Raw genomic sequence first — 12,306 nt, forward strand, 5'->3', positions numbered from 1 at the left:
ATCTGCCTTTCCATATAAACTTTAGAATCAAGTTGTTGATACCCACAGAAGAGTTTGCTGGGATTTTGATTGGAATCTCATTGAATCTATAGATCAAGTTGGAAAGAATTGACAGCTTAACAACATTGAGTCTTCTAATTGATAAACACAGAATATGTCTCCATTTATTTAGATCTTTTGATTTCTTTCATTAGTTTTATAGTTTTCTGCATATATATCCAAAAGTTATTTTGTTAGATTTATACATAGCATTTCTTTCTTTTGGGGAGGATGAGCAGGGAGTGCTAATATAAATGGTATTGTGTTTATAATTTGAGATATCAATTGCTCATTGCTGTGTTATAGGAAATCAATTATCTTTTGTATATTAACCCTGTATCCTGTGACCTTGCTATAATTGCTTGTTAGTTCCAGGAGTTTTGTTGCTGATTCTTTGGGATTTTCTACATAGACCACTTGTCATTTGTTAGCAATGGTAATTTTTCTCTTCCCACCCTGTATGCCTTTTATTTCCTTTTCTTGTCTTATTGCTCTAGCTAGGACTTGAAGGACAATGTCAGATAGGGCTGGTGAGAGGGGACATCCTAGCCCTGATCCTGATCTTAGGGAGAAAGTATGCAATTTCTCATTATTAAGTATGTAGGTTTTTTTGTAGATGTTCTTTATCAACTTGAGAAATTCTCTCTGTATTACTAGGTTGCCAAGAGTTTTTAATCATGAATAAATGTTGGATTTTGTCAAATTTTTTTCCTGCATCAATTGGCATGATTATATGATTTGTCTTTTTCAGCTTCAGCTTGTTGATATGGTAGATTATTAACACATTAATTGATTTTCAAATGTTGAACCAGCCTTCCATACCTGGAATAAATCCCACTTAGTCATGATGTATAATTCTCTTAATACAATGCTGAATTTGATTTACTAATGTTTTCTTTTGTCCTTTTATTTATTTTTTTGCTAATGTTTTCTTGAGGATTTTTGCATCCTTATTCATGAACAATATTGGTTTTCCTTTTCTGTAATATCTTTATCTGTTTTGGTATTAGGATATGCTGGCCCTCACAGAATGAGTTAGGAAATGTTCCCTCTGTTTCTATTTTCTGGACCTCAACTTTTAAAATTGTTATCATTGCTATAGTATTTATTTAGATCTTCAGCATGTTTTACCAATTTCTTTGCTTACAGTTTCTTGTGGCATCCCATTTGTTCATTATATGTACATATTTTTCTTAGCAAGGATCTGTAGGAAATAAAATCTCTTAGATATCATGTCTTGAAATGTCTTTACCTCTTCTCTTATCTCGATATAGAATTCTCAATTACAGAATTCACTGTGATTTTCCCTCAGCTAATTGACAATTATCATTCCATTGTCTTTTGGTATCTGTTGTTGCCGAAGAGAAGTCTATTGTCAATCTGAATAGTCTTTTCTTTCTGGTACCTTTTAAATATTTTCTCTTTATCCTTGATGTTCTCAGGTAATGGGGACTTTTAAACCCGAGGGCTCATGTCTTTCTTCAATTCTGGGATACTCACAGGCATTTAAATCTTACACCTCCCATATTCTTTCTATTCTCTATTTCTGGAATTCTTTCCTTACAATTAGAGGTCTCAACAAAACTCTTATCTTTAGAATTATCTTCCACCTCATTTTTTCCATTTCTACTTCTTTAGGCTGTGTTCTGGGCAATTATCTGAGTTATATTTTGTAGTTCATTAACTGTAGTTTTAGCTGTGTCCAAACTATGGGTTATCCCTTCTATTTAAAATTTTGTTTAAATGGTTGTTTTTAATTTTTAATATGTTCAGTTTGTTCTTTTCAATAGCTGCCTGTTCTTACTTCATGGTTTCCTAGTTTTATTTTGTGAATGCCATTTCTTATTTTTTCTCTGAGGACTTTAAGATATGTATTTTTATGTATATATATATTTTATTCTTTCAAGATGTTATCTATATTTCTTCTAGCATAAATTATCTCATTCATTGGATATTTACATTGTTGTTCATAGCACTGAATTGACTCATGTGTTTAGTCATTTGGTCTGATGATCTTCTTGCATGGGGACTTACTTTTTCACTGTTGGTGGCTTCCTGATTGTACATTCCGGCTCTAAATTTGACCTTAGGGTAGTAGTCTAATGTTCCTGGTCTGGGTAGAGACTGAATTCTGGATATTGGGGGTAGGTCAGTTTCCAGTCATGCAAGTGGCCCTGTATCTGTCTACTGATAGGAACAAGAGATGTCTTGCTGGATAGAAATCTAATCAAGCTATTTTACTCCCTATTCTTGAGAAGGGAACATGCTCTTCTGCCCTGGCTTCACGTACAGGGTTCTCAGTTAAGTCTGCCATCACCATGAGTAAGGTGAATTTTGGCTCCTGTTCTCAAGCAGACACTAAATACTTGGCTCCCAGCTCATATCTGGCCTTAGCTCTCCACAAATTCCCAGTGACAGCCCTTATAGCTATACATTCTCATTCCATTTTGAGGGCTTTTATCTTTCACTTATTTCTATGTTTGTCATGGGGGGAGTGGTTTCAGTTTATGCTCACTCAGTTGTCTTGACCTGGAAGCTCTGAATTTCTTTTATTAATATAATTTGAAAATATACATTATAAAACAAACATTATGAAAAAGGGAGCTGGCCCTATCGGCATGTGACATATCGCAATGACCAAGCACACAGGCTCTGGAATCAGACAGACCTGGATTTGAATCCTAGATCTACCACTTATGAGCTGTGCAATCCTGGGCAAATTCTCTAATCTCTGTGTACCACTTTCTTCCTTACACAGTGGGCATAACAACATTGCTTGGGCAGTTGTGAGGACTGAACGAAATAATGCATGGAAAGCCCCAGCAAGATGCCCAACACATGGAAACTGCCTCCCCTTCCCAGGTCCTCACCAACTGAAACAGACATCACAGTCAGGCAGATGGAGATCAAACCAGCAATTTTATTACCGGTAGAGTTGTTGGAGAAAAATAGGAATATCAGTAATAGGTGTCTTTCCAAAAAATGATGCCTGGTGCCACCATTAATCCTGTTTTTCAACAAATTGCATTATAATATCCAGGTCTACACAAAGAGGTCTTTTTTTAACCACATGCATCTTACTACTGCTTTGTTGATGTTTCTCCATTAGTTCATTGGAATAAGAAAAAAAACTTCAAAATATTTTGGTAACTTTTGAAAATATCATAAGTTATCTTGTCTTTTTTTGTGTGTTTTTTTTTCCTCCTGTCTATGGGTGCTTTGAACAGTTGGGACCAGGTAGAAGACTGGAGGGAAGTGTGGTGAGGCGGGGCTTGAACAAGGTGCTGAATGTCACAAGTGATTTTGTGAATTTCTTTTTTTAATATAAACTAATTAATTGGTAGTATTTTATAAAGTAAGACCCAGGCCGGTGCGGTGGCTCATGCCTGTAATCCCAGCACTTTGGGAGACCAAGGCAGGAGAATTACCTGCGTGTGGTGGCGCCGGCCTGTAGTCCTAGCTACTTGGGAGGCTGAGGTGGGAGGATTGCCTGAGCCTGGGAATTTGAAGTTGCTGTGAGTTATGATCGTGCCACTGCACTCCAGCCTGGGCCACAGAGTGAGACCCTGTCTCAAAAAAACCCACAAAAACCACAGACTCAATTGCCTCTATTTTCTAGATGCTTTTATTAGATGCCTAAGGTCTCAAACGTGCACTAATGCTCACATTTTACATTTCCAACAGCCAGAAACAACCAGAAAACTCTGTTTTTTAATAAATATAAAGCATTTCCTCTCTTCCTTTTGTCCTATATATGTACACACACATACACACACACACATACAATCAAAACCACGAACTCTATTTTTTTGTTTTGTGCAACCTGGGCTCAGGGGCACTTTATTCGTTTTTGTTTGTTTAAATTGTGGTTAAACCTGCATAACATAAAATTTACCATTTAAACCAATATTCAGCATACGGTTCAGTGCATTAAATACATTCACATTTTGGTGCAACTGTTGCCACCATCCATCTCCAGAAAGATTTTATCAAAACACAATGTTTTGAAAATTTATCAATTTTATTAAGTACCTCTCCTTCAAATAGTAACAGCTGAAGAAAAAAATGGAGACACACAGCCACATCTGACTTCTCAGCTGCCACATATCAGAGACGACAAAGAATCCCCTTTTGAAAAATTTCTTCCCATTTTATAATTTGTTACAACTCCATAGCAGTGTTGTTTTATGCAAACAAAATTTAAAACAGAGAACAAATACTGTGTCCCCTGCTGGTACATAAAAAAAACAAAGTTTGTAACAAGGTAACTTTTTTATAGCCCTCCAAGCTCATTAAAACTACATTCTTCCTGTTGTGTTCTATCTTTTGGACAGGTACGTAATTGAGATAGATGGTGTGTGATCCTAAGAGCTCCCTTACCAGAGAATGTTCTGGCCAAATTCAGTTTGTTACATGATACTGTTCTTTTATATGTCCCTTAGTATCATACTTCTTAGCTGTCTACATAATATCCAATGTAGGTCACTTTCCTCCCTAAAATGTTTTCTGCTATCGTTATACCCATTAAGGACATTATAATTCTGGGATATGTGAATTTTACTGCTGAGTGGATAGATCTTTTTCTGGTATGAAGTGTGCATTCATTAAGGCACCGAAAGATAAATTGTACTATGTTTGTGGAAGTTATCTTTCACTTTCTCTATGTCTTCTAAAAATTTTTTAATCCTATGAAAACAAGCCTGGCCACTTTATTGGAGTGTGGAATCCAGAGCTCCACCCTCCTCTGGGCTTAAGAATGTTCTAGAATACTGTAAAGTGGGAATGGAGCACCCAGGATTCAGAGAAGGGGAGTGTGCAAAATCTCTGGGCATAAGTGGGCACCCCCTCCCTAGTAGTCACCAGGAAAGGGCTGACTGTGGGCAAGGGAGGGCCTGCCTAGGGAGGGACGGCTGGCTCCCACTGTGCTCCTTGAATTCTCACAGTGGCCTTGTGGCTATTTTTTTCCTCATTCCTGTTTTAATGATTTCTTCACTCCCTCACCCCTCTCCCATCTCTGAGTCACCTTCCCCTCCAGTCTGGAATAATATTTTCTCGTCCCTCAAGTCAAATCCTCACTTAAGCCTCACATATCCCAAACTGTTGTCTAGGCGTAGAGACCCCCAAGCCCAAAAGCTTTGGAAGCTATCGCTATGGGACTCCTTTCATTCCTGCCTTCCACCCTGTCACTCTCACCCTGGAGGCAGGCAGCCGGCAAACAGCAGAGGCTTGAAAGGAGAGGTGAAGCTATAAAATGCAGAAAGTGCAGGATTTTCAAAAACATGGCCCCACTGTGATAGAAAAAAGTGGATTTTCTCCGACAGAAAATATAGTTCATGTTCTATGCTTAGAAAATTGATCTGCGGCACAAGTGGTCCCTCTCTCAGCCTCAAAAGATAGTTTTTTTTTAAAGCAATACGAGAATTTGCTGCTGAGAACTTAAGATCCTAGGAGGAAAATACTATTAGAGCAGGGAGCACAATTCTGGCTGCACATTAGAATCCCCTGGGAGAACTTTAAAAAAATGCCAAAAATAGAATGCCAGGACCCCAACCTCAGAGACTGTGATTTAATTGGCCTGGGGTGGGGTCTCAAGCAAAGATATTTAAAAAAAAGTGTTTTTTTTAGAGATGACGTCTCCCTTTGTCACTCAGGCTGGAGTGCAGGGCTGCAATCGTAGCTCACAGCAGCCGCAAACTCCTGGGCTCAAGCAGACCTCCTGCCTCAGCATCTCAAGTAGCTGAGACTACAGGTACCACACCTGGCTGATTTTTCTTGGGAGTCTCACTATGTTGCCCAGGCTGGTCTTGAACTTCTAGCCTCAAGCGATCTACACCCCCTCTTTAGCCTCCCAGAGTGCTAGGATTATAGGCGTGAGCCATTGCACCGGCCTGGATTTTTTCTTTTTTTCTTTTTTCTGACTAGTCAAGTGCATGGATTTTTTATTGTTGCAATTTATTCTCCCTTGATTTTTCATTTATTGTGCGCATTGAAACACCTGTGGGGAAAATCTGTGGTCCCCTTTGGGCAAATCCTGGAGGGGCAGCATGGAGTCAAACACAAGCCTTTTTTGCTTTTTTTTTTTTTTTCCTGCTGAGAAACTTTATTCTTTCAACATTTCCACTTACATGACAGGGTGTCCTGCCTTAAGAATGAATAAAAAATAAATAAATAAATAAAGTGGTGGTTTCTCTGTCTTCCTGTCTCCCACAGAATAAGACTGTATTAATGGTACACTCAGCTTCATTACCTTCCTCCCTACTATACACGAACACAATTTTTTGGTTTTTCCAAAAGCTACTTAGGATCTTTAAATATTAATTAGGCCCCACTCTTCTGCTATGGACCACATAAATATCACCTCCCTTTCCTGCCCTGTGTATCCAGGCCACAGAGATTAGGTTACTAGTCCAAGGCCATGAAGCAAGTCTATCGGAATTCAGTTGGGCTAGGCCATTCCCACGATAAGCCTGAGAACTTGTTCTCCAGTGGCATTTCCTGACTGGCTCTGCATGTGTGTGCTGACTAGCATGTGTTCACTCATTCATTCATCAAACATTTACGAACACCTGCTATGTGCTAGTGGCTAGAGACTCAGGGAAGAATTGGACCCACTCTCTTTGGTGAAGGAGCTCAGTGTGTGAGAGGGCTGAATTATAAATAAATAGGTTCTGTGATAAGACAGTCCACAAAGCAGAAAGGGAGGCCAGGGGAGGATTTCTTAGAGGAGGAGGGACTCGAACAGAACCTTTACAGATTAGAGCAAGAGGGAAGGGTATTCTAGATGAAGGAGCTTGGACAGCAGGCCCAGAGTGTTGGCGGGTGGGCAGGTGTGTGGCCCCAAGTGTAGTCATCTGGCAGTCTGGCCCAGGTGGTGCGGGGCTTTCCATCCCTTGCCAAGGGGTTCCATTTCCTTCTGTAGGCCTAGCAAGTTTGCCTGCCCAAGGGACTCTGGAACTTCAAACAGAAACTTAATTATTTGTTGTATTAAATTCCTTCCCCTAGCACTTGTAGGCGTGAACCCTTTGAAAGGTGAATAGTTTAAGACTGAGATTCTTACCTTTACATGGGAAGCATGGACGGTCTAAAAATGAGATTGAGCACCCAGGGAATAGCCTCCCCTCTGCCTCTGCTCAGAGCCAGGCCTTGCTGGAGAGGGTATGGCTGGGTCTCACTGGAGGACAGAGAAGTTGCTATGGTGTCATGCCTGTGAAACCTGCTGGGAATCTGACCTCTGGGGTTCTGGGGGAAGCTGTTCATGGGGGGTAGTGTCTTGGTGGAGTCCCTCCACTAATGAAACAACCTGGGGTGGGGGCACAGTGCTGGGAGGAGCTGCCGGCTGCTGTAGGGAAACCTGGTCCTTCCTGTATTCTGCATCACTACTTGGATGTCATTTATGTCGTAGCATTTGTTTGAATATTTTTGCATCATGTAGTTCATGTACATAAAATCTGGAGAGAAAGAGATGATTTTTCTCTACTCCTCCACCTGAAAATTTCTCTTCTGGCGAGTTGCTGCAGTTGGTCAAAAACAAACAAACAAAATCCAACTTTCTACAGGCTCAATAACCATAGTCAAGGGAGCAAGACTTACACTGGATAAACATAAAGGAAAAGATGCTCTACGAAATTTCAGAATCTTTGCCTGGAAGTGTCTGTCTGAGGTTGAGGCTATGGGGCTTGAACGTTCATCTTGACAATAGCAGCATTGAAAGCAGTTTCTCTGATAACTGACCTCCTCTGCCTCTATCTTCGCCCCCCTGCTCCCCTTATTTTCGTTATCAGCAGAATGTCTGTCCCGAAGAGGGGGGCAATTGCTGATGAAATTGTCTCGACAGTTAAATATTTACTGAGTGCATACGCTCTGCAGGTCCTTGTAAGGGTCTACGTGAGGAGTGGTTTAGGGATATTGGGCACTGCCCGCTCCTTCAGGAATCCTCACCCTTTGGCTGCCATCAAAGACTCCCCTGGTTCTTCCCAACAGCTCTCCAGGGCGCTGCTCTTTCTCCTTGGGTTGACGCCCTATGCTTCCTCTGCCCTAAGTGAGGGCACTTCACTCTGCTTTCTGGCACTTGGTCAAGCCCTCACTCTCCTGTCACCCTGCACCTGGATGTTGCCCAGATATGACCCTCCACTTCCCAGCAGCCCTCGGGGGTTTTCCTACCCAAAAGCTCCACCATTACCTCACCCTCCACAGAACCTTCAGCAGCTCTCATAACAAACGTTCTCTTTCCCCATTGTCATTGTCCCTATTTCCGGTGCTCCGAGCCACCCACCCCGGAAACAGCTTCGTCCCTGCCATTTCCACTCCCTCGCTGCACACATCTGGTCATCAAGTCTTAGGAGCCTTCTTTGGAAATTTCTCTCTTTCCTGTCCCTCCCTACTACCACCCCCCTTTGTTACGCTGCTGGTTCTTAGGCTTCCGGTTTCTGCCACCCCACGTTTGCAGGGCAGTCTAGGAGTTCTCTGTTGAATGCAGGTTCCATTCCAACCCTTTTGAGGTTCCCGGTACTGTGCGGTTGACTTGAGCCGCCTCATTTTGCTATTTGAAGTCTTTTCCACCATCGGGCCCCATCCTGCTTTCTGATATGCCTCCTCCGGCCTTCTAGCACGGGCGCCATGGCCCAGGCCCCCTGCTCAGGAATGCTGGTCCACCCTCTGCTTGTGTCTTCCTCAGCTCAACTGCCCCTGGCCCCATTATCTCTAGAATAGCTCAATCCTGCTTCCTCCAGAAAGACTCCCTGGGCCATGCTGCCTCCTTTGGATTTCTGCCTAGCATCTTTTATTTTTATTTACTGTCAATGAATCGCTATTACTTTTTGAAGTCCTTTTATACTGTTATTTTGAATTATTGAATTTTCAAGTGTCTATTTCATTTCTTATGTCAGCAAACATTTACTTATTAAGTACGGGTTGTGTTGCATTTTCATATGTTTTCTCAGGGAATTGTCACAACCTAGTGGAGTATCCTGCTCCTTATTTTACAGATGAGGAAACTGAGGCTCAGAAATGATAATGTTTTTGCCCAAGTTCTCATAGCTAGTGAGCAGCATGTCGCAGTTTCCCCTGGGAGGGGCCTGAACTAGACTAGAACCTGAAAACTGGCTTCTAATCCCCAGTCCTGGTGCTATCAGCCCTGGAACCTTAGGCAAGTCACTTTTCTGCCTCTCTGACAGACATTTACATTGTAAATAGCGACTACAATCTTTTTTTTTTTTTTTCAGAAACAGGGTCTTACTATGTTGCCCAGGCTGGTCTCGAACTTCTGCGCTCAAGCGATCCTCCTGCCTCAGCCTCCTGAGTGGCTGGGACTTACAGGCGCAGGCCACCATACCAGGCGCTGCGACTGTAATCTTATACCACCCCACCAGTGTCTAGGCATAGTAGGTGCTCAATAAATACATGTAGGTTTGATGCAGTAGAAGAAAAGAACTACACCTTAAGTTTCTGACTAGTTGGGGAGAAAAAGGCTGCACAGAAGGGTAAGGGGGAAACTGAGTTCAGGGCAGTGGGGGGCGCGCAATAGGAAGGCTTCCCGCAGACGGGGAATTTGGAAAGGCCCAGGCTGGGACAAGGAAAATACCCGGTGATGGCGGAGGGGAGGTGGGAGGACATTCCAGTCTGGGGAGGAGGAGGACAAAGCGCTGCTGGACAGGAGTGTGAGGCTTGAGGTGGGGTGCAGAGGAGGTGCTGGCGGGGGGCAGAGGGAGGGCGCGCCGGGGATCCGAGACCGAGTCCGGGCGGAGTCTGGGTGCCGGGGGAAATCTGTCCCGCGGGGCCAGGCTGGGGGGCGACGGGAGGGTCGGGCCGCCCGGGAGGGGGCGTCTGGCGCGGGCTCACGGGGCCAGGCGCACGGCCCGCGGCAGCTCGGGCGGGTCTGGGCCCCTCCCGGCCCCTGCCCCTCCTCCGGGAGGGCGGGTGGCGGCTGCGGGGCGGGGCGGGGCGCGGGCTCGCCCGGCCTCCTGGCGGCGGCGCGGCCCCTGCACTCCGGCCGGGCTCTGCTGGCTGCGGCGGGAGCGGGAGCCCGAGGTGGCAGCGGCGGTGAGTGAGCTCGGAGCGAGAGCGGGCGGGTGTGCGAGGGGGGCCGGACCCGGGGACCGAGGTGCCCCCCAGGGCGGCGGGACCCCGAGGGGCTCGGGCTCGGCCAAGTGCGCTGCGCTCAGCCCGCGCGTCCGCCCTCGGAGCGGGCGCGGCTCCGGCCGCCAGGGGCGCGGGTCCTGGGGCTGGAAGGTGCGCTCCTGGCCCCCGAGCCGCGCCCTGCCCCGAGACTTGCGGGACCGGTGGCGACTCCTGGGGACTCGCGTCGGGGCAGGCAGGGAGGGAGGAGGACCCAGGACCTTCCTTTAGTGAAGAGGGGTTGGCTACCTTCGCACCCCTACTTGGACCCTCGGGCTTGAGCGACAGCTGGCAGCGACCCACGCGGAGCACCGCAGTCCCTGTCCTATCTCGTACTTAATTCTTCGGCTTGCTCATCCAGCCCGTCCCATGAAAAGAAAGGGGCTTGTGGCCTCCTCTCTGTCCCTGGCCATCTCCACCACCAGGCAGGTCATCCCTGAAAGCCCCTGCCTCACTGAGAGCACGTATCCTAGCTTTCCGAGGGACTTTTCCAAGTTGCATCACTGTTTGGCCTCTAGACAGGTAGCTTGGCTGTCATGTTGGAGTTAGTTACATAGGATTTTAGAAACTTTGTGCTATGTGTGTCCCCCAAGGAAGCAGTACCCTTCGAACGCTGCTTGTGCTGCTCAAAGCACTCTGGAAATTCTTTTGGGGACGTTAGTTCTCAAGCTTGGCTGCACATCTGGAGAGTTTTTAAAAATACTGGTGCCTGTGTTCCACCTCCGGAGATCCAGATTCGGTTGGTGTGGGTTGCCGCCTGGATACTGGAATTTTTAAAAGCCCCCCAGGTGATTTTAATGTGCAAACAAGTTAGAGAACCTCTGCTTTAGGGATTGCTCCCACCGGCCGCTTTTTGAACCACTAAAGATCAATCCCGATATAGAACCCATGTCAGGCACTCTTGAGTCTTCTATGATCCACCTCTCCACCTGGACACCTTGTTGGTTGGTGCTTTCCAGCCTTAGACTGCAGATGGTGCCTTTTTGAAGTTCCCTTTGTTTCTACCTCTCTGTTTATAGTAAATATTGCCAGGCACTTTCTGCCAAGGAGTTGGGAGTGTAGGTATTAGGATCAGGGAGTCCTTGTGAGGGTCAAGGTTATAAGACAGGGTTGTCCTATTCAGGGAAAACCAAGTGATACTTTGACTCGTCATATTTGGAAAGGATTTCAGATTAAAAGGAGGACAAATACTTTAGGAATTGGTTAGCTCTTGGATTACCCACTCCCCCATTCAGAGATAATGGTTTTGCCTAAATGTGGGGAATTTTCCTTCAAGAAGCAAAGTTAACAAGATCCTTAAGGTTTTGTGGTTGATATTTGTGTTAATGTGTGTGCATTTGTTAATAGGTTAAATTCTTGATGTGTGATCAAGCCCTGCAGATGTAACACAGTGTATATTTCTTGTTGATAGAATAATATCTGAGTTAGGGAATTAGTGCCTTACAATAGAATGGCACATCTGAGATGACACCTCAGACTCTGTCAAATGATCTTAAAAATGATGGGGAAATGGGACTAAGGAAACTTTGAACTTACGTGTATATTGGCTGAATTAGATCATATATATTTTATTAAGAAAGTTTGTTTTCAGTGTCTTTGTTATTAACATGATAGTCTCCGGGGAGCTTGGTTAATTTACTGTTGCACCCCAAGTATGATGTTTGTATTAGATTCCCACCTGGATGTTGCTACCTGGCCACAAATCAGTGGATTTAATTTTTTTCTTAGGTGCTGGCCCTCTGTATTGTATTTTTATCAGCAGTGGGATGACATACTTTCATGAATGCCCTCCAGAGGTGAAGGAACGTTTGTGCTCATTTCTAGCTCCTGAGTCAAAAGAACGTTCATTTAGAAAAATAAAATAATTATATAATTTTGCCCACTTCATTTTTCTCTTTTCTCTACCTTCCACCACCATGCTTTGCTCCTATTGCTGTATTCACTTGCTGGAAGTGTGCCCACTCTGGGAGACGTCTTAATTGTCTTGGCTCTGGCTGGAGAATGGAGGTTATATGGAGTGCATGGTCTCACAGGGTGGCTCCTGACCCAAATCCTCACCCTTTTGGGAACAAGACCATATGGATATGGAAACTGTTTTACTACTTTTTTTTTGGACCATGCCAACAAAATAAAGCCATATTCTTGAATAGTTTG

At 44.4% G+C, this 12,306-nt stretch overlaps 1 protein-coding gene across 1 annotated transcript in view; it reads left to right on the top strand.

Moving 5' to 3' along the window:
* The first annotated feature begins 10,018 nt into the window (after nucleotides 1-10,018).
* The window catches only part of CGNL1 (cingulin-like 1), a 159,957-nt gene continuing 157,669 nt past the window's right edge, over nucleotides 10,019-12,306 (top strand). Inside the window, exon 1 of the mRNA XM_012658027.1 lies at nucleotides 10,019-10,077. The gene's annotated coding sequence lies outside the window, so the exon portion shown is untranslated. The remainder of the gene's footprint in view (nucleotides 10,078-12,306) is intronic.

The sequence above is a fragment of the Propithecus coquereli genome, unplaced genomic scaffold, assembly GCF_000956105.1.
Source record: "Propithecus coquereli isolate 6110/MARCELLA unplaced genomic scaffold, Pcoq_1.0 Scaffold57, whole genome shotgun sequence".
Lineage (NCBI taxonomy): Eukaryota > Metazoa > Chordata > Mammalia > Primates > Indriidae > Propithecus > Propithecus coquereli.